General features: G+C 38.0%; 1 long non-coding RNA gene across 1 annotated transcript; it reads left to right on the top strand.

Moving 5' to 3' along the window:
• The first annotated feature begins 622 nt into the window (after positions 1 to 622).
• On the top strand, positions 623 to 21,026 carry LOC110866178. Its single transcript, XR_002551206.2, has 3 exons — positions 623 to 806; positions 18,604 to 18,607; positions 21,015 to 21,026. It is a non-coding gene; the product is annotated as an uncharacterized LOC110866178 (long non-coding RNA).
• Positions 21,027 to 21,964: the final 938 nt, after the last annotated feature.

The raw sequence follows: 21,964 nt of genomic DNA, 5'->3' as shown, positions 1-21,964 counted from the left end.
GTATATTTTTAGTGAATCAGTCGAGAGCGGCATGGAACTTACGCCTTCCATAGGCTTGCCAAGCAATCAATCCTCCTCCTTTTTAACTTTTTACCTTTGTAAATATCAAGAGGACTTTTGGGGTGAAGGGTTAGGCTTGGGTTAAAGGTGGGTGGTTGGTTAGTGGTTAGTAAAAAGGGCGAAAATCGTAACAAGCGTCGGTTTTCGTGAAGTACCTTGTTTTTAGTGACTTTTTTATTTTGAAGTATTTCTCCAAACAAGCTTTTATAGCTTTTGTTTGTTTTTGACTTCATCATCATTTTTTTTTTGATCGTCACATAAAAAGGTGATTTTACGAAAAAGCGAGCTTGTTACTAAAATAAAGGGTGAAAAAAATAAAAAGGTTTTTGGTGGGTAAAAAGGGTTTTGGGGTAATGAAATGAAAGGTTTAGGCTCAAAGGGGCTATCTAGGGGGATTTTGGGTAGGTAAAAAAAATGAAAAATAATGGTTTTGAAAGAAAAATGGTTAGTCCTAATGCCTCCATCATTTACTTACTTGGGTTTAAGTTGGTAAGGACCGGGAATGTATCGTCGTGGCAAGTTCTAGATTTGTAAGAACCAAGCGGCTTACATTAACTGTGAATTAACTTAAACCTGTGCCGGAAGCGCCTGTAATAATACTAGTTTCGTTAATGATGACTTTTTGATTTTATTCAGTGGTTGTTGGTTGTTTTGTAGATTGAAAAGTTGAAATTGGTTATCAAGGAGTTCTTTAAGGAAAAGGATGAAGAAAAAGAAAGATTAAATGGAATTATTGTTGGGTTGTTGTAAAAGAAAAAGATAAGGTGGATATGGATACCATGCTCAATAGGATGTCATAAGTTGAAGCGATCACAGTTCGAAAATATGCTATAAACACTTGGTTTTGAGTGTTTTGATGTTTATTGTATTAGGATGGTTTTGAACAGAGATGTTCTATATACATTTTTGGGTTTGTAGTTTCATTGAGTGTTTTATATAATTGTAATTTTATCGAAACGTACTTTTAATAAAAAAAAACAGGGAAATGAGAAATTTGTATGGTGTGTTTGAAAATAATCAATCCAAGTGGTTGCTAAATGGTAGCATATGTGTAATGTTACTGGCTAAATAGTTGCAACTAGTTTTCAATGAAAGCGGTGGCTAAATGATGACAATATGGGTGGCTAAATGGTATCAAAATGGTGGCAAAACTTCAAAGAAAGAGGTGGCTATATGGTGACAATATAGGTGGCTAAATGGTAGCAAAATGATGGCAAAAAATTCATCACAACGCGGTAGCAAAAAGACCCGGTAGTGTAGTGAACAAGTAGCGGTCGCAAATAATTTTGACGGTTTTTGTGGTGGCAAAAATTTGGTAGCAAAATATAAAAGTGGTGACTATTTGGTGGCAATAGACCAATTGACACGGGTGTTTTTGCCACCGCATATTCGGTTGCAAAATGGTGGCAACAAGGCAAATGTGACTGTTTTGCAACCATAAGTGCGGTGGCAAAAGCTCTATTTTCTAGTAGTGGCTATTCACACAAGAAACGAAAAATGAGCATTTAGTCTAAATATGTATATTTTTATGCTCGATAAAGGCTCAAAACTCACTTTTGTGGGAATGGGTTTTTATGTGACCAAGTATATATAATCGAATTTTTAACTAAGCTTGTCATGCCGTTTCATAATTTTCTTATGTTGGTTCTTTTTTTATCACGACGCTATCGGTTGTAAACTTGTAAAAATATAACCTTTTTAGAACTTGTTATTCCCAACTTAAACTAAGACAAGTAAATAAAAAAAGTGAAAAAGTTTTTGAAAAAATTTGGGGTGTTTAGCGGTTCCAATAGAGTTTTGTGTAAGGCTTGTGTTTAGGATTTTGCAAAATTTCAAGGTTTTAGCATCCCCCCCACACTTAAATTACACATTGTCCTCAATGTGTCCAAAAATAAAGTTTTTGGTTGATTAGAATGTGTAAAAGTGGGTTAAAAAGCAAAGGTTTATGTTACTGGCATCCTGGACACGACCCCGTGTTGACCGGGCACGGCCCCGTGGTCAAGTGCCAGTAACAAAAATTACAGAATTGAAACAGAAGCCTGGACACGGGGGCGTGTCCGCTGAACACGGCCCGTGTCCAGTTACCTGAACTGGGTGATTTTCTGCAGGGGGCTCAGCACGGGGCCGTGTTGGTTGGGCACGGCCCGTGTTGAGCCTTCTGTGATGGAGATTTGTGTCGGGTTGCTCTGTTCTTTTTGCATGGTTCCATTTTTCTCGTTCCCTTTTTCATCCATTACCACCATGAGTGTGTTTTATTCGTTAAAACAACCATCAATCTTAAAAACCATCATAACATTACTAATCATAGAGAGACATTACATAAAGATAAAGATAAAAATTACATAACTATTAAACTTATGGAGTTCTAGCCCTATGTTTTATTTTAATTTAGCAAAATTTCCAAGAAGCTACTAATCTTGGTTAGATAAGGCTTTTTAGAACTCCTACTTCCGGGTGTGGTTCTCCTCATATGTCGGCAAGCCACTCCTCTACCTCCCTTGGAAGGAGAAAAGAGGGCTCGTTCGCATTAGTTTGAGGAGTTTCAACTTCCGCTGGAACTTCTTGTGGATTTTCCATGGGAGTTTCTGCGGGAAAGTCTCCCCACCCGGTAGGGTTGTTAACACCGAGTGCCAAGTTCCAGTCTTGTTGTGGAAGGACTGGTTCCATGGGAGGTGCTACCAAAATGTTTAACCTTTGGTGCAAAAGGTTAATCTCTTGGAAGCTGCTTTCAAGTCCCATTGTAAGATCGTTAATACGGTCAATAAGGACCTCCTCTACTGACGTCATTTCGTCGAGAGCTTCCCTCAGTGCTATCACGTAGTGCATAAGTGTAGCTTCAACGGAGGGCCTCCTTCCCCTTCGGCTGTTTGAGGAATGAACGGATGATGTTTCGCTGTTTTCACTCGCCATTCTACGAAAAATAAACCAAAAGCAGTTTATATGACGAAACAGTTTCTGGACACGGCCCCGTGCTCCTTGAGCACGGCCCCGTGTTCATCTTTCTGCAGAATTTTGGAGCAAGGAATCTTGGGTTTTTAAGTTATTTCCTGAGTTTATGCAAGCTTTTTGACAGTAAATAACTCTAAACAATGTTACATAACATGTTTTTTACCAAGATTCCATGATCAAAACTCATTGTTCCCTACCACAAAGATTGAAAATTCAAACTTTTCATGGTAGTTCTTGAAGAAAGATGAAGAAGAAGGAAATGTCTAGAAGAGGAAAGGACAAGATGGGTTGTTGGAAACTTCTTTTAGACTTACCTAGGATTGTTTGAGAGAAGATTCCTTCAAATCTCTGTCCCCAAGTTGGTCCAAATGTGCAGGATTTTTGGCTGCATTTATAGAAAACGACAGCCTGCTGGACACGGCCCCGTGTCCGCTGGACACGGCCCCGTGTGCAGATAAAATTCTGACACAGTTTGTCCGTATTCTGACGTTCTGATCAGAAGGGAATCTTTTGGTGGACACGGGGGCGTGTTGGCCGGGCACGGCCCCGTGTCGGAAAGCTGTTTTATGAAGTTTTGTCTTTACTAAGGAGCTAATCTATATCGGGTGGCTCTTGACTTGTTGGAACAACCCCAAAGTGCCTAAGATACCTTAATTGTCCTATACTAAGGCGAGAACGCAAGAGGTTGTTGGTGAGGGTAATTCCTATTTTCATTCTAGGTGGACAAGTCCAACCCTTTCCCGGGCTCTCGTTAAAGAAGGTGTATGCCGAATCGCTCAGGTCTATGTATGCACCGAACGAGGTCGATGGGGAGTCCTTCACGGCACAATCGGCACAGGGACGACTATCGTCCACGTCTTTTCTAGGTAAGAAGGTATTCTCGGGAGCAACGAGGTTGTCGGAATGCGGTTCCAACATTTCCTCATGGTCATCGTCTTGGGATGGATCTAAAAAATCCTTCCTAAGTTCTTTTGACCAATTGAGAAGTAGTTCTTCTAGTTGAAATAACTCGTCAAGGAGCATTTCTCCTAGAATATCTGGCTGGGCGCATTCGAGGGAGAAATAGTGCTTATTTTTACTTTCGCCCCTCTTAAGGTTACAAGGAATCGGTGGGTCTATATAGTGGGCCTATAAGTGAGGAAAAAACATTTTAATTCCTCATGTTTGCCTCCACATATTCGACACCACAAACCATAAGAGTGCCGAAAGTAAAAAGAATTACTATCACTCATGTTTGTGTCAGAAATTACCAACCGCCGGGATCTAACGGTTCTGTTTTCAGCAACTGAATCTTGGGCACGGGGGCGTGTTGAGTGGACACGGCCCCGTGTTCAGCCTACTGTCTGACTTAAAACAGGATTGCCAGTTCCAATGATTGAGCACGGGGCGTGTTCAGCGGGCACGGCCCCGTGTTGAGCTCTGCAGAAGCTAAAAAATCTAAGAAAAATCCTAAAAAAATTAAAGAAAAATAAAAATATGATTAGGCCGCTGATTCCTAACTTTCTTAAAATCCTTGTGTCCCCGGCAGCGGCGCCAAAAACTTGATGTGCGTGAAGTGTGATATATTTTTGATGAGTATTTAAGCCCCTTTTTACACTTTTAGCCAAGTTTTAAATTTATAAAACACGATATTCACTAACACTAAACACACATATGGGCAAGTGCACCCGTCGTGGACGTAGTATAGTGTTGGTAAGATACCGAGGTCGTCCAAGGACACAAGAGCTTTTAATACCGGTTTATCCTCAACGTCTAATCAAATCAAAAAGGTTAGAGAAATGTTTTTAAACTAAGAAAATAAAAACTAACTAAATGCTGAAAAATAAAAATAAAACAAAGACAGATAGACAAGATGAATCACTTGGATCCGACACGTGTATTAGTATAACCTTTGATTATTTTCGCACTTTTGCACTTGTTTAAGAGATTATCTTAGTTATTGTAGTAGGCCCCTCTTTTGAAGGCGACGTTACCCTCAACCCAGTAGTTTGAGTCAGCAAGGATACAATCCTAAAGGGTCGGATTATTGAAAGATAATGAATTAAGTTATTAATGCAAATTGTGGTAGGCCCCGCTTTTGGCGGTGACGTTACCCTCGGCTAAGTAGTCTGAGTCAGCAGGGATACAGTCCTAAATAGCCGGGTTATAGTATTAATAGTAGTTAACTTATGAGGGGGTCAAAGAGTTTGGATCCCCGCCATCCAATACCTATGGGCATTGAAGGAGATCCTACTAAATTTGACCCAGGTCCCAAGCAGGACCTCTAAACGCTGAACAAGGGCAAGACCCTTACCAAACCGTTCCCTTAACCCCCGACCAGGTAGCCAACATACCTCCATATAGACCGTGGAGATATGAATGGTGAAAATCTTTTATTTTATATAGACAGTAAAATAATGCCAAGACACCACGGACAAACGATAAGGAAAGATCACCTTCAACATAAGTAACTAGTTATTAAAGTCATTAATACAAAACCAAATAAAAAGTGCAAAAGATTAAAAATAAAAAGTATTATACTAAACACTTGTCTTCACCAAGTGATGTAAGAGACTTAGGCAAACATGGCCTTGATTGTCAAGAACTCTTACGATCAATCTTGGATCCCGAGACGACTCACACACTCTACGATGGACAATGGATGATGGTGGTGGATGATGGTGTTATGGTGGTGGTGGGTGGTGGATGAAGTGTGAGAGAGGTGGTGTGCCAAGGGATGAGAGAAAATGAAGCCAAGCTCCTCTATTTATAGGCTGAACAGAAGGCTGGACGCGGCCCCGTGTCCGCTGGACACGGCCCCGTGCCCGTCTGACATTCTCTCACTTCATTAATTGTAATTGCGAATTACAATTAATGCGCCTGCTGTACTTTCACCACGCCCCCGTGCTCGCTGGACACGGCCCCGTGGTGGGCAATGGAAGCTTCTACTGGTTTGTCTTTTCTGCTGCTTCCTGGGCACGCCCCCGTGTTCGCTGAACACGGGGCGTGTTCAGACTCTGTTTCTTCTCCTTTGCTTTGGGAGGTGCCGTTGAGGGTCCGGGCAGTCTACTTTTGTTCCTTTTCTTGTATTTATGCTAGAATTAGTTGTCTTTTTGCTTCTTTTGTGATTTTGAGCTCATTTAATCCTGAAAATGCAAAAGGAAGACAAAAACACTATTTTTCCAACATTAGTACTAAAAAGGGGTTAGTTTTATGCCTTAATTGATGTGATTTATATGTTGCATTTTACACACATTAGTTTTCCATGGAAAACCTGTGGAAACATACCTAAGGTTGTTCCAAGTGCTAAGAAGAAAGAAGTAATGAAAAAGATGGAAGATAAGTAAAGTTATGCTCACTTTTGCAACTTGATGTGATTCTGAATTGCTACTGATTTTCCAGCTGAATTTAGGGTGTTTGAGAGTAGAAATGATGAGTTTGCAAAGTGGAAAATCTGTGGGAAAGGGTTGGGTTATATAGGGAGTGGTTAGGTGTGGTTAGTTGGTCATTAAATGGAAGAAACACAACATAACTAGTACAAATCACCCAATCCATGAAGCTGGTCAATTTTCTGCGGATCCAGGATGCTGGAGGGGCGCGAACCGAATGGGAAGTGGTGTCGCGGGCCGCGAGCCAACCAGGGTTGGTGATTTTGTTTGATTTATGACACTTTTGGTCCTTGTAGTTTCATATATTGGGGTTTTAAGGTGTTTTAAGCATGAAATGCAAAGTGTATGGGTATATTATGTAATTCAAACATAATTTAGGCATAAAATAAGTATGAATGAGTATATGAGTCGAGAATAAGTAACGAATATGCTTGAATCGAGCATGTAAGACAAGTATTTGTAAGTTTAACGTATTTTGTAAGAATTACGAATAAGGTATCGTATGTGTAATTAATCCAAACGTATGAATATGTAGAACATGAATTTAAAGAAATACGAATTTTATTTATGATCCAAGTCTCAGATTTTACAATGATTACAACGAAAAACGATTACAAGAATACAAGATTTCCAAAAATAGAAATACGAACAAGGAAGACTTTGAATGAAGGCATTTTTTGGCTAAATAAATAATTGGCTAAGATCGAGACATGGAAGTTTTGAAACGTTTAGAAGAGTCCGAAATTTTGAAGGACGAAATGATAGGTTTCGTAAAAGGAGTTTGTTTGGCTACAATAATTTGAGGCATTAGTCGTAGATAAAACGTGCATGTGTGTGTACAGACAAGCGAGTTTAAACAAGTTTGAATGAATTGAGAATGAGGTATTTAAAAATGCGTTACCTAAGAGGGAAGCTTTCGTATAAAACGATATGTATCTTGATGAAAAGTGTGGCCGCACTGTTGGTTGTAAGAAAAGTTTCGTTGGTTCTAAATAGCATTGACAAATCTCAGTTTTGTAGGGAATTCTTTATCGGTGAAAAGCGAGGAGATTAGGTATTTTAAATAATAAGAAAATGGTTTTGAGGTAACGGCCAAACATCGTTTTGACACATAAACAAGGATGGAAGATAGCCTTAAATAGTACGAAAGTATTTTAGGATTCGAACGTGTAAACAAATTTGATCATAAACGAGGTTTGTATGAAAGACGAAGAATAACGGAGTTACGAGAGTGAATGATCGATCTATTAAACGAATATAAGTATAGGAATGGCATGTGTATTGGACAAACGAACTCGTTATGTTAGGAATGAGGTCTCATCGTGGATAATCGGATATTGCGTGTTTAAAGTTTGCATTTTAGGTCTAAATATGATCTGCAAAACACCGAATTTCTCATGGCACGTTGTTTGGTAACATGGTGAAAACACTTATATATAGGAAGTACCAGCGGCGTATCCACCATGCTTTAACCATGTTATGTCCGTTTCGTTGTTCGGTATCATGTTACGTTCCGTGTCCTACCATACACAGTAGTACACTTCATGATTCTAATGCGTCTATCACTATAATCCCGTGTGCACCCGCGATTATACTGATCGTCGCATGATCCGCATAGCTTGTACTAGTTGTATATGAATCAAGGTATACATTAATTTGAAAATAAGAATGTGCGCGTATAAGAATGTAGTATATAAGCACGTTTATGTTTGAATAGGTATGAGACCAACGTAAGCGAATCTCTCGGGTTAAGCCTACGTATAGGTACAGATGTATGAATATGAGTATGAATAAGAGTATGTGTATGAATATAAGTAATAGTATGAGTATGAACATGAAAATTTTAAGTACGAATATAAGAAGGTATAATAACGACAATTGTGTGTATGAAATGAATTTAATACCATGAATGATATAAAATGATCAAAAAGTTTTGAGTAAGTAAGAACGAATGGTACGTGTGTGGTTGTCGTGAGATATTGGCTAAACATGTACAATGATACGTACGTATAGTTGTTTGAGCAAAACGTTGAGTTTATCGAATCAAAATGGATTGAGTCTGACTTGGAATGTAGAATCTAGTTTGTGAATGTAAAAGTAATATAAAGTACTTATTGATTATACGTGACGTATTTTGTAAAGAACGAAAATGCTACTCCTATTTTAGAAAAATTTACGTAAGTTGAAGATTGTCGGTCCCTATGGAGTTTTCTTGCCCACATGTTTTAAAATCTAAATGACGTATTGAGTGATGTATGAAAAGGTTCTAGAAGATAGTAAGTTTGTATCATTTTAAATATCTTGCACTAAAAGAAGAAATTTGAAGTTTAAAGGTTCCCGTAAAAACGTTGATTCTTAAAAAGAAATGTAGTATAATGAGCTTGGTGATCTTTGAAAAGAGTTTTAGTAAACGATCGGATTATATTCGTAATATTTTGTAAGCGTGTGTGAAAAGTTGGTTTGATTTCCGATTGAAAATAAAAGTCTTTTAGTATAATGATATGAGGTGAGTGTGTTATAATGATTACGTTGAGTATGAAATTTCGTAGGCAAGAGATTCATTAGACTGACTAAGTTGATGGGTAGCATTCCGTAAAATTTTGAAATGGGAAACAAAACGTTTATGGAATGATTAAGTATTGTACACGATTCATATGAAATGGATTATGGAATACGAAATACGTTCCATAAAATAATAAATTGTGAAATTTGCATAAGTAGGAATTTTGACAAAGAATAAACGATTTAGGTATAAAACTTGTTCGTGTTTGTATAACAAAGTCTCGTGAAGAAAAATTTTGTTAACGATCACCTAGGTAAGGGAATCACTCCTAACCCGTTGGTGAGGTCGTTTTAAGAAAAGAAGGAGTTAATCGTCAAGGTAAGGAAATCACTCCTATCTCAATGATAGGTCTCCATTTTAGGGTTATAAGAAATGTAAATCTAATTGGGTGATGTTTTTGAAATCATGCATGTGAATGAAGTATAGATGTATGAAAAGATTTAGTATGATGTGTGTATAAGAAACTAATCTCGAAAGAAATTTGAATTTGAAAGGAGAGAATTGCATCGTATAAGATTGATAATAGTAAAACATAGGTTTGATTAAAACTTGGATTGTTCCAAAACGGAACTCTGACTAAACCAAAGTGGTCGAAAATTCTTTTGAATTGAGAATCATGCTTTGGCCTAATAGGTGAAATACTCTCGCCGAAATTTCGGTTAACGGTATTCACCCTTCCAGTTACTACATGTTCCAAATCAATTGAAAATTCGAGACTTTGCGGGATTTTTGAAAATCAAGGAGTGGAACCAGTTGACAAGGTGCGGGTTTCACCCGTAACTTGACGATTTTATACCCTAAGTGTGGTTGGTACTCGTCGGGTCAAAATTTTGATTTCGACACTTTGACGAGGGTCCACTAGAATTTGAAGTGGAAATTCTTCATCAAGGTGATGATTTCACTCCTAACTTGATGGCAAATTTCATGTAAAAAGAATAGGCGGATTGAGAGTCGTTCACCAAATTGTGGGTTTCACGCCTATTTTGGTGAAGTCGTCTTGTTTGTGTATTACGAGTGTTTACGAATTTAGTATAATCGAGTAAAATGCCGTAGGAAAGGCGTACATTATGAGATAATAAACAAGTATAAACACATAGGAAAACATTTCAAGAAATTAATACATAAGAGACGTTTCAAGAAATTAGCCTATGAATCAAATATGGTCGAATTTGGTACTTAACTATAGACTAGGTCAAAAGCATAGCAATTTTCCTAATTCCCTATAGTTATGGCTCTGATACCAATCTGTCACACCCCAACCAATGGCGGAATCATCGGAGTGGGATGAAGATACTCATCACAGATAACGCTAATTGTGACAATAATTAAATCAAAAGCGTTTTCATTTCAGGACTCAAATTGTCATTACAATCCATGGAATTCAAATTACGACAAATACAACGAGTTCAACATAACATAAATATTCAAATTTAGTAATTTCTTAAGCGTGTTTCTAGTTATCCCTACTAGATTTCATACGATCATCACCATCAACCTGTAACATGTTTAAAAATAAAGTTCAATGCAAAAGCAAAGGCGAGTATACCAGGTTTTCGTACATAGCATAAAAAGATATGTTTTAAACAATTCCACATGGCAAACTAGTTGAAACAAGATAAAAGATAAACTGGCATGTGCATAACTAATCAACCCAAGATGAAACGCAATAAGCTCTTAATATAACCCAACGTTCACAGGCGGTGCGTTAATCCTATAGCGCTATATATGTCAAGGATAGGCTCATACGAAGTTAATGATAAGTCTAACACAAAACGTTCAAACCCAAATTTAAAGTATCAAGTAATCAACGTATGCATGCATGTATAAGGAATGTTTTTGCATTTATGAATAAAGTTTAGGTGTAAGTTCATAGTTTAACATGTTACACACCAAAAGGTGGTAAATGAAAAAGGGGGGTTTCAAATATACTCACAAAATTGCTAATTCTTTCAATTATCCAATTGTTGACGAGGGAATGAGTTTAGGAGGTTGAATGTATACGGATTGGAGTTCAAGGTATGTTTAAAGTCGGAATTCGAAATTTAAAAGTAAATCGAAAGTAAGTATATGAGAAAATAACCATCTAGCACCTAATACTCGTTTTTGACACTATGAAACCCATAGGGGTTTGAATGTTTTCAGGGGTTAAAGTATCCATTAGAATCATAACGAGAACTAAGTTCTTAGATGGTGTAACTTAGTATTTTGACAAATAACCATTAGATTATCATCAAAGGTTCGGTTACTATAGGTATTATATATTCTATATAGTATATATTATAAGTTTTAGTCCATCAAGTATAGCAAGTTTATCATAGAAGTCATGCATAGAGGTAGGAAGTTAAATCTCCCATTTTAAAACCTCTTTTGAATTCACCAATGCACAAGTTGTCATAAGACAACAAGGATGGTCATGAATGGATTATTACGGAAATGAAATACACTAATAACTAACTAAGAAGAAAACATCAAGTGATGTGTGGATTTGTAACTAGGATAGCCCAATCTATCCAAATAATCACACATATTTAAGTTCAAGACTTGTTCATCACTTGTGGGTTAAAAACCTTTTAAAACAGAAAGTTTTGAGGATTAAAACCTCTGCATTTATGTGTTACAACCTTTTTTTAAGCACACATAATCATAGTCTTGATTAGTGGCATAAGGACATAGGAATGTATGAAGAAATCTCAAGTTTAAGTATGTTTAACAAAGTGTTTGTACAAAACAAAAACTTTCTCGCACTTTTAATCTTATTATGGTGATGTTCCAGCCTTGGTTTTCCATGGAAAACCTGTGGAAACATACCTAAGCTTGTTCCAAGTGCTAAGAAGAAAGAAGTAATGAAAAAGATGGAAGATAAGTGAAGTTATGCTCACTTTTGCAACTTGATGTGATTCTGATTTGCTACTGATTTTCCAGCTGAATTTAGGGTGTTTGAGAGTAGAAATGATGTGTTTGCAAAGTAGAAAATGTGTGGGAAAGGGTTGGCTTATATAGGGAGTGGTTAGGTGAGGTTAATTGGTCACTAAATGGAAGAAACACAACATAACTAGCACAAAATCGCCCAATCCATGAAGTTAGTCACGTTTTCTGCGGATCTGGGCTGCTGGCAGGGCCCGAACCGGATGGGGGGGGGGTGTCGCGGGCCGCGAGCCAACCATGGCTGGTGATTTTGTATGATTGATGACATTTTTGGTCCTTGTAGTTTCATATATTGGGGTTTTAAGGTGTTTTGAGCATGAAATGCAAAGTGTAAGGGTATATTATGTAATTCAAACATTAGTTAGGCATAAAACAAGTATGAATAAGTATATGAGTCGAGAATAAGTAACGAATACGCATGAATCGAGCATGTAAGACAAGTATTTGTAAGTTTAACGTATTTTGTAAGAATTACGAATAAGGTATCGTATGTGTAATTAATCTAAACGTATGAACATGTATGAATATGTAGAACATGAATTTAAAGAAATACGAATTTTATTTATGATCCAAGTCTCAGATATTACAATGATTACAACGAAAAGAGGATTACAAGAATACAAGATTTCTAAAAATAGAAATACTAACAATGCTTTCTAATTATGGAAGGTACGAGGCAGCAGGGCGTTACAATTTCATTAAAAAACTATAATACTCTTGCAGTATTTCTTACTTGGGTATCATGGTGGGAGCCAACATGAATAGAATCAGCAATTGGGGTCTAATTGTGGAGATTTTCGATAAAAGGTTATCAGTTTGGAAAGCTTAAACTATGTCCATAGGGGGGAGACTTACTTTGCTTAACTCTGTTCTGGAGAGTCTCCCTAAATATTACTTTTCTTTATATAAAGCCCCGGTTGGTATAATTAAGATTCTTGAAGCTAAGATGAGAACGTTTCTTTGGGCGGGCTCTGGTGATAATATCAAAATGAATTGGGTGGCTTGGGATTGGGTTACTTGGCCCAAGAAAAAAAAGGGGTTGGGTATCAACAGACTCAAAGAAGTCAATGAGGCGCTTCTTTATAAGTGGGGTTGGAGATTCAAGGTCGAAATTCAAAGTCTATGGAGGAGAATGGTGGAAGCTTGCCATAGTAAAAACAATCAAAGAAGCTTCCTCCCTCTTAAATGGTAAGTATGCAGGATGCTGGAATAACATTGTGAAACTGATCTCCAAATTGAAATTAAACGGGAAAGGTATAAACCGGGTTATTATGGGTAAAGTGGGGAACGGGGTTGATATACGTTTTTCGCTAGATACCTGGATGGGTGATCTTCTGTTCGTGGAAAGGTGGCCACATCTGTTTGTTTTGGAATCATATAAATCTTGCAGGGTTTCAGAGAAAATTGAACCGGGACAAGGTAATGGAGTCTATGCTTGGAATTGGGTTAGACAACCTGAATCGGATGCGGAGCTTAAGGAATGGCATGAATGTAAAGAAGTTATCAACATGTTAAGATTGTCAAACGATATGGACTCATGGATTTGGAACGTCGACAGACAAGATGGCTTTTCACTGAATTCAGTAAAAAGGACATTAATTTCTGATAGGGGAAGCAACAACTTACCAAATTTTAAGTGGTGCAAATGGGTTCCAATTAAATGTAATATCATGGCTCGGAGAGGTAATTTGGATAGGCTTGCAACCAGAGTCAACTTCAGAAGAAGGAACGTGGAGATTTCATCGGTTATTGTAACAACTGCCACTAAAATCAATAATTAGGACAATAATTAGTTAATAAGAAAACCCTAATTAAGACACCCAAGTAATTTTGCACTAGCCCTAAAATTTTCAGAACAATCGGAATCAGGATCAGGGCCCCTAAAACTCGAGGGGGGCAAACCCTAGTTGATAATTATCTTAATATAAACGTTGGAAACTTCTGATTGGTTGAAAATATTGATTCATGCAAGCTACTCCCATGCATGGCAAGTCTAGGACCTATAGGTATCCCTTATGGACCGTAAGGGATCAGGCTTACGGTCCGTAAGCAAGGCCAAATTTTGGCTATAAATAGCCGACCTTGGGACTTGAACAGGGGACTTGGAACGACGTGAATAGCTTCTGTAGACGTCGAATTATCACTGTTATATCACAATTAAACACACACGATCACGAGGTGCTGCCGCAATCAGGGTAATAACTCGATCGCTATTACGATTCAACGTCCGATCGATTATAACTATCCAACAATTGTCCGAGTGCTGCTCAAATTGAGCTTGTACTTTGTTATTCATTGTGATTTCGACTTGAATGTTTGAGTGCTGTTCGAATTCGGACTATGCTCTGTCATTCGTTGTGAATCCATTGAATTGTTAAGTATTGCACTTGATAATAGTTGTGAGGGTTTAATCTCGTGAATTGACGTAACTACTGAATTAGTTACTAATCCCATTTGTGTGTGCATTGTTATTTAAATTAGGTTAAAAGGCTAATCAGTAAAGCTTATACTCTGCTCGTAAATCTGCAATGTGAGTCATTCCACTTTTATAAACTCTTTTCTCGCAGTTTGTGAGTCAACTGTTTTACAAAACTCCAAGTTATTTTTAAAGTTATAATTACAGGGATTAAGTCTATGTAATCACCAAATTACAGCCGGTATGTGGGGTTTTGTATACATTACTTATTTCCCGTCACACTTGGACAAACGGGTGGCCAAGGGGTGATCTGACCACAGTCACAGACACCATTGGACAAATGGGCTAGCCAATGGATGGTCGAGTGACAAATACTGTGGGTAGTTGGTTTGATATCAGAAACATTGTAATTCCCCTTAATACTGTAGATTATAACAAATGTGTCGTTTTTAGCAAAATGAATGATTCACTCAGTATTTCCCCGCTGACAAAACCTTTATCAAACATGTTTCAGGTGATCTGGTATGAGCAAAGAAAAGTGCCGTGGAGCACTCCCAGCTTAGAAAAGTGGCTCAATGTAAATAAATATATGAATATGTTTTGAAAATAAAGATTTCCCTGAGAAATCACATTATTGTAAATTTTAGGAATTTATCCCTAAATTATGAAACGAGCAGTTTAAATTATTAAGAGATCCTGTTTTAAAAAAGACTTCCGCTGTCGCCTAAATTAAATACCACGGGATTCCTGTCCCGCGGCTCCTGAAACGGGTCAAACCGGGTCGGGGGCCGTGACAGGGAAAAAGGTGGTATCAGAGCCACTACTTTAAGCTTACTGATTAAAGCTCACTATATTAATTAGGAAAGTTTTATTTGTTATTCTGTGAATATATGCTTATTAACTGATTAATTGTTAAAATTACAGTATGGGTAAACAAAAGATTTCTGCTATCTATCGTAAATTAGATAGTACACCCAAAGAACAGGGAACCTCTTCTTCCAAATCTCCCACCAATTTAGAAGAGGGAATCTTTGTCCGTAAGGCCAACTATGAAAACCCACTTACACCAGAGAAAAGGAATTCAATCCTTAGAAAAGGTCAAGAGAAAGAAACCCCGAACCAAGAGAGTGAGGTTTAACCCAGAAATTCAGGAAATTAATAACAATCCACCAAGGGAAAATAACTTAGATGAAAAATGGGCAAATCTGTATCTGCTCGCCACTGTAGCAGAAAATGCAAATCTTTAAACTTTAAACCTATAAATATTTACTTCCCAGTAAATAAATAAATAGATCTGAATGTGTTCTGTTTGCTGTATGTTGTACAAATTGGTATGCAATAAAAATATTTATTTGTTAAGCTTTGTTCCAAAGTTTTAACTTAGCATTTTGTGCATTTTGCATATATGCCGTACAGCATGAATGAGATGTCGGAAGCATTTCAGAATCTCAACCTCTATCCTGTGCCGATTGAAGTCTCCCACAACTTCACTGGTTACATTGCTGACATAGAGGAACCTCTGGAATTCCAAGCTCCACCGCTGGAAAAAGCCAAACCTAAAAAGAAGAGAAGATATGTAGGGTGGCGAAAAGTGCGTAGAAGGAAACCTAGGAGACTCCCTAAAATAGAAAATCCTGTGAGTGTGAGCAAGGGAAAAGAAATAGAAACCGGAGAAAGTTCCAAGCCAGCAGAACTAGGGATAGACCTAAAGCAAAAGGGAATAGAGATCGGAGAAAGCTCTAAACAGTCTGAGGAAATCACATTCCAGGACGAAATAGACCGCCTACTGGATAATTGTGATGTTTTAGAACCTATCAACAATAATCTTTTCTCTTATCCTGCTACAGCCCAATTCCCAATAAACCTAGGACCAGCTATTCCAGACCCACTAGTTCACACCCGACCATTAGGCCAAATGGAGGAATGGTGGACCAATGACTGGCAATTCCAAAATATAATTAATAGTCCCTATAGTTTTCTCCCACAATTTGATCCAGAACCTATCCCTAATCCGCCAATGAGCTATGAAAATTTAGCTGAGCTACGTCAGTTTGGTAAAGAACTGATAGGCACCGGGAATAGGATCCGAGAAATGGGGGAGCAGATTTCTTGGAAGTACGACGAGAGGGAACGTCGTTACTGAAACTGCCAGTGGACCAAAAGATAGGAAGGGTTGGAAAAGTTTGTTTGTATTATAACTAAAATAGTAAAACTGATTCTGTAAAATGGGCAATAAAACACTGTAAGATAAAAAGTGTGTATTGAAGCAGGGATAATATATAAAACAAAACAGAAGTCGAGGCATCGACAATTTTGACTATGCTTGCATGTTAGGCTGATCTATGTGTTTTTCTGTGTATGTATCTGTAATTTTGATATTAATAATTAGACACTAATAATTTCTAATTAGCAGATGGAAAACGCTAATAGTGAACCAGTAAATGAAGTAAATCAGTCTGAGCAAAATCAGGAAGATCAATATATAACTAGACAAGATATTGAACACTTTATTGCTCAAGGGATAGCCAATGCTATTCCAGAAATTGTGGCTGCTGTTCAGAAACCTGCCGGACCACAATTAATTCCTAGTAAACGTATTCCGGAAGATAACGGCAGTAATAACATAAATGGAGGCGGCAATCATGACGATCATGATCCGCAACAGGCCCCACTCCCTAAGAAAATGAAAGCTGCAACGCCTGGTTGCACTTACAAAGAATTTCTTGCCTGTAAACCCACATAATTTGCAGGTAATGAAGGGGAAACTGCAACACTGCGTTGGTTAGAGAAAACCGAGGCAGTAATTGCAATAAGTAAATGTGCTGAAGAAGATCAAGTGATGTATGCATCAAACTTGTTCAAAGAAGGGGCGTTAGAATGGTGGAACACGGTGCTACAAGCAAAAGGAGGAAGGGTGGCCTATGCAATGCATTGGGGAGAATTTAAGCGTCTTGTCGAAAGAAAATTCTGTCCCGAATACGAGAAGGAACAAATGGCAAACAAGTTCCTGAGTCATCGTATGTTAGGTGTAGACTGTCGAGGATATACTTCGACATTCTTCGAATATGCGAGAGTGGTACCTTCCCTGGCTTCGCCAGAACCGGTACTTATTTCCCGTTATATTTGGGGATTAATTGGAGAAATCCGTAACATCGTTAAAGCTGCGAGACCACGCACGATTGACGATGCTGTGGAATTAGCTAATACCTTAACCGATGAATTAGTCCGCACCAGAGAAGAAGATCGCAAGAAGGAATTGGCTCAGAAGATTACCCAAGGACTTCGCATGGGTAATAATAGCAATAAATTCAAGAAAAGAGGAACCGGGCAATACTCGTCACCTCCTTTCTGTAGAAATTGCAAAAAGAAACACTATGGACAGTGCAATATATTTTGCAACTTCTGCAAGGCGAAAGGACATCGGGAGGAAAACTGCAGAAGGAAAACAAAAGTTTGTTATAACTGCAGAGAAACAGGACATTTCCAGTCTGAATGCCCTAAGTTAGCTAAACCAGCAGACAGTAAAGCTAAAACGACTGAAGGAACTACTAAGAAAAATGCGCGAGCATTCCAGCTGACCACTCAAGAAGCCGAACTCATTCCAGACGTGATAGCGGGTACGTTCTTAGTGCATAACGTCTATGCAAAAGTATTATTTGATTCTGGTGCAAACCAAAGTTTCATTAATACTGCATTCTGCCAAGCTCTTAACTTACCACTAAATACTCTTAGGCAGATCTTTTCTGTTGAAACGGCAGATGGAAATTCTGTCAACATAGACAAAGTTTTGCAAGAAGTAAAGATAGAATTGTTAGGTTATAAGTTTTCTGCAAACCTGTTACCTATGAAGTTAGCCGGATTCGATGTGGTATTAGGAATGGATTGGTTAATAGCCAACCATGCCCGAATCCTATGTGATAAGAATTCTGTAGAAATCCGTACTCCCACAGGAGAAGTAATTCTAATTATAGGAGATAGACCTCGGAAGCCACTGAAATTCATTTCAGTAATGAAATTGGCTAGTTATTCGAGGAAACAAGAAATGGTGTATATGATTTCTGTAATCATTAACACTAAAAGTAAGGAACTCCAGGACATCCCTATAGTTTCAGAATATCCAGATGTTTTTCCTGAAGAATTACCTGGTTTACCACCTGATAGGGAAGTAGAGTTTAGAATTCATTTAATTCCAGGTACTGCACCAATAGCTAAGACACCTTATCGATTAGCACCTACTGAAATGCTAGAATTGAAAAAGCAGTTAGATGAATTACTAAGCAAAAGATTCATACAACCTAGTTCATCCCCTTGGGGTGCACCAGTGTTGTTTGTAAAAAAGAAAGATGGATCAATGAGAATGTGTATCGATTATAGGGAATTGAATAAGGTTACAATTAAGAACCGATACCCATTACCTAGGATTGATGATCTTTTTGATCAATTGCAAGGAGCTAGGTATTTCTCTAAGATAGACTTAAGATCAGGATATCATCAGTTGAAAGTACAAGAGGAGGACATACCTAAAACTGCTTTTAGAACTAGGTATGGTCATTATGAGTTTACAGTCATGCCCTTTGGATTAACAAATGCTCCAGCTGCATTTATGGACATGATGAATAGGATCTGTAAACCATACTTGGATAAATTTGTGATCGTTTTCATTGACGATATACTCATTTATTCCAAAAATCAGGAGGAACATTGTGAGCACTTGCATACACTCTTAACTTTGTTAAGAAAGGAAAAGCTTTATGCCAAATTCTCAAAGTGCGAATTCTGGCTACAAGAAGTGCATTTTTTAGGTCATATGGTGAATCACGAAGGAATTCACGTAGATCCTGCTAAAATAGAAGCAATCACGAATTGGAAAGCTCCACGAACGGCTATGGAAGTTAGAAGTTTTCTAGGCTTAGCTGGGTATTATAGACGATTTATTAAAGATTTTTCTAGGATAGTTGTACCTTTAACTAAGCTAACCTGTAAAGACGTAAAGTTTGAATGGGGATCTAGACAAGAGGAAGCTTTTAGGATTCTAAAACACAAATTGACAAATGCTCCAATTTTAGCTTTACCCAAAGGAACCGAGGATTTTGAAGTATACTGTGATGCTTCAAAATTAGGATATGGATGTGTGTTGATGCAACGCAAAAAGGTAATTGCGTATGCCTCTAGGCAATTGAAAAAGCACGAAGAAAATTATACAACTCATGATCTAGAGTTAGGAGCCATAATTTTCGCCCTTAAGATCTGGAGACATTATCTGTATGGAAGTAAGTTTACTGTCTATATGGACCATAAGAGTTTAAAGTATATATTTGGGCAAAAAGAGTTAAATATGAGGCAAAGAAGGTGGATGGAAATCTTAAGTGATTACGACTGTGATATTCAATATCACGAAGGAAAGGCGAACGTAGTTGCCGACGCCTTAAGTCGTAAATATCATGAAAAGCACAAGCGAGTCCGTGCTCTTAGGTTAAATCTACAATTAGATTTAATGAAACAAATAAAGGAAATTCAAGGAACGGCAATCAAGGACGATGCCGAAGGAATGAAAGGTTATCTAAAGGAATTAGAACAAGGAAGAGATGGAATTTGGAGATTCCACAAGAAACGAGTTTGGGTACCTAAGAAAGGAGAATTAAGAAATAAGATTTTAGAAGAATCTCATAAATCTAGGTATACTGTACATCCAGGAAATAATAAGATGTACCAGGATTTAAGAAATAATTTTTGGTGGATAGGAATGAAAAAGGATATAGCCGAATACGTATCTAAGTGTTTAACCTGTTCACAAGTTAAAGCCGAACATCAGAAACCTTCAGGACTACTACAACAGTTAGAAATGCCTGTATGGAAATGGGAACTCATAACAATGGATTTTGTTACTAAGTTACCCAGAACCAGAAAAGGTAATGATGCTATTTGGGTAATTGTGGATCGATTAACCAAATCAGCTCATTTTCTACCAATGAAGGAAACCTTTAGCATGGAAAGGATAGCCAAGTTGTATGTAGATGAAGTAGTATCCTTACATGGAGTCCCACTCTCCATTGTATCGGATAGAGATAGTCGTTTTACTTCCCGTTTCTGGACAAGTTTCCAAGAAGCAATGGGAACTCGACTTAAATTGAGTACCGCATATCATCCTCAAACGGACGGACAAAGTGAAAGGACGATACAAACCCTGGAAGACATGCTCCGAGCGTGTGTAATTGACTTTGGTGGTAATTGGGATAGCCATTTACCATTAATTGAATTCTCCTATAACAATAGTTATCATTCGAGCATCGAAGCTGCTCCATTCGAAGCACTGTATGGACGCAAGTGCAGAACTCCTGTTTGTTGGGCGGAGATAGGAGAAAGTCAGTTATCAGGACCAGAGATTGTGCAAGAAACTACTGACAAGATATCGCAAATCAAGGAAAGACTGAAGACTGCTAGAGATCGTCAGAAGAGCTATGCAGACAATCGCCGTAAGCCATTAGAATTCCGAGTCGGAGACAAAGTACTTTTGAAAGTTTCTCCTTGGAAAGGAGTAGTACGATTCGGTAAGAAAGGAAAACTGAGTCCTAGATATGTTGGACCATTCCCAGTGATCCAACGAATAGGACCGGTAGCTTATCGTTTACAACTACCAGAAGAATTAGCTGGAGTACATGATGTGTTTCATGTATCCAATCTCAAGAAATGTCTATCAGACGAATCCCTGGTAGTACCTCTTCAAGATATAGAGGTAAATGAAAAGCTGAAGTTCGTAGAGAAACCCCTACAAATAGAAGATCGGAAGATTAAATTTCTCAAACATAAACGACTGGTGTTAGTCAAGGTCAAATGGGAATCCAAGAGAGGACCAGAATATACTTGGGAACTGGAATCAGAGATGAAGCGAAAGTATCCTCATCTATTTCAGTAAATCTCGAGGACGAGATTTTTCTCAAGGTGGGGAGGATGTAACAACTGCCACTAAAATCAATAATTAGGACAATAATTAGTTAATAAGAAAACCCTAATTAAGACACCCAAGTAATTCTGCACTAGCCCTAAAATTTTCAGAACAATCGGAATCAGGATCAGGTCCCCTAAAACTCGAGGGGGGCAAACCCTAGTTGATAATTATCTTAATATAAACGTTGCAAACTTCTGATTGGTTGAAAATATTGATTCATGCAAGCTACTCCCGTGCATGGCAAGTCTAGGACCTATAGGTATCCCTTACGGACCGTAAGGGATCAGGCTTACGGTCCGTAAGCAAGGCCAAATTTTGGCTATAAATAGCCGACCTTGGGACTTGAACAGGGGACTTGGAACGACGTGAATAGCTTCTGTAGACGTCGAATTATCACTGTTATATCACAATTAAACACACACGATCACGAGGTGCTGCCGCAATCAGGGTAATAACTCGATCGCTATTACGATTCAACGTCCGATCGATTATAACTATCCAACAATTGTCCGAGTGCTGCTCAAATTGAGCTTGTACTTTGTTATTCATTGTGATTTCGACTTGAATGTTTGAGTGCTGTTCGAATTCGGACTATGCTCTGTCATTCGTTGTGAATCCATTGAATTGTTAAGTATTGCACTTGATAATAGTTGTGAGGGTTTAATCTCGTGAATTGACGTAACTGCTGAATTAGTTACTAATCCCATTTGTGTGTGCATTGTTATTTAAATTAGGTT

The sequence above is a fragment of the Helianthus annuus genome, chromosome 7 (genome assembly GCF_002127325.2).
Source record: "Helianthus annuus cultivar XRQ/B chromosome 7, HanXRQr2.0-SUNRISE, whole genome shotgun sequence".
Lineage (NCBI taxonomy): Eukaryota > Viridiplantae > Streptophyta > Magnoliopsida > Asterales > Asteraceae > Helianthus > Helianthus annuus.
Note: the sequence above shows the minus strand (reverse complement) of the source record. Positions and strands in the feature narration are given on the sequence as shown.